The following is a 1215-nucleotide window of genomic DNA, read 5'->3' as shown; positions in this document are numbered from 1 at the left end:
TGTAGTAGCCAATCAGACTGCCATTTCTGTTTTGGATTTTTCCTTCTGCTCTTTCTTTCAAGAAGTATCTTCTGGTCTTCTAGCTGCTCCAGGCTTGTCGGCTTGTCCTTTCAAGTGGGAATGTACCACCTCAGAAGGTTTTGGATAGGGCTCAGGGTTTCACCTAAGGTACTATACACTACAAAAATTCTACAAGAAGCCTATTTCACTGGGCAAGTTCTAGAACCCCTTTTAGGTATTCCAGTGAGTTATAGGCTGAATATGGGCTTACAAGTTTTCTGTAATCATGTTTCCCAATATTCCTGTCTATCCTACTCAAGTGTCTATTTTATAACAGTAGGCAAGGGAAACCAACATTCATAAGACAGTCAAGCATCTTAACATTATTTCCCCTCTTTTATTCAATCAGGATATGCCTTGATCCCTGTATCACAGATCCCTGCTTTCCAAGGTTGAGCATCCCTCTTTACCTCTGTACCTTTTAGCCCATACAAACCTGCCTAAGTGTTTCCCTATCTACCTTGTCCTTCCATCACCTACCCCCTTCTTGTGTATTGCCCTTCCCAACACCTGAATTATGCTACAAACCTGCCTAAGTGTTTCCCTATCTACCTTGTCCTTCCATCTCCTACCCCCTTCTTGTGCATTGCCCTTCCCAACACCTGAATTATGCTGTGTCTATCCCCTACCCTGTGCTCTACCATCTCCTCCCTCCCACCCCTGGTTGCCAACAAAGAATTTTTTTTCTGTCTTTTAGTATGAGTATCTTTTCTTAAGCTTCATATTTTTAATGCTCCCATGTTCTTCTTGGATTTTCATTTTCTTGATATGTTGTGAAGTATTAATTTTCTTTGACGTTATCCTATATTCTGTTAATTTTTACCTCCATTTAAAAGCCTATTTTACCCTGAAAACTACCTGACTACCTCATCACCTGGTTGTTTGTTCTAATAATTTTACCTTCTTTCATATTGTGATTGTTTTGATCATAGACTGACCTCCCAGATCCTCTGAATTTGTTCTTGTAGTTCTGTTCTATTCTGGACTCTTCCTTCTGTCAATTGAGTTCCGTATGGTGTTGCCAGACATGTCAACTTCTGGTTGTTGTCTGTTCTTGTTTCTTCTCAGTCCAAAAATCTCCCTTTAGGATGTTTTGAAACACTGGGTTGGCTTTGACAAAATCCATTAGCTTCTGTTTATCCTGGAATGTTTTGA

This window comes from Chrysochloris asiatica, unplaced genomic scaffold (genome assembly GCF_000296735.1).
Source record: "Chrysochloris asiatica unplaced genomic scaffold, ChrAsi1.0 scaffold00088, whole genome shotgun sequence".
Classification (NCBI taxonomy): Eukaryota; Metazoa; Chordata; class Mammalia; order Afrosoricida; family Chrysochloridae; genus Chrysochloris; species Chrysochloris asiatica.
This window is presented reverse-complemented; position numbering follows the sequence as displayed.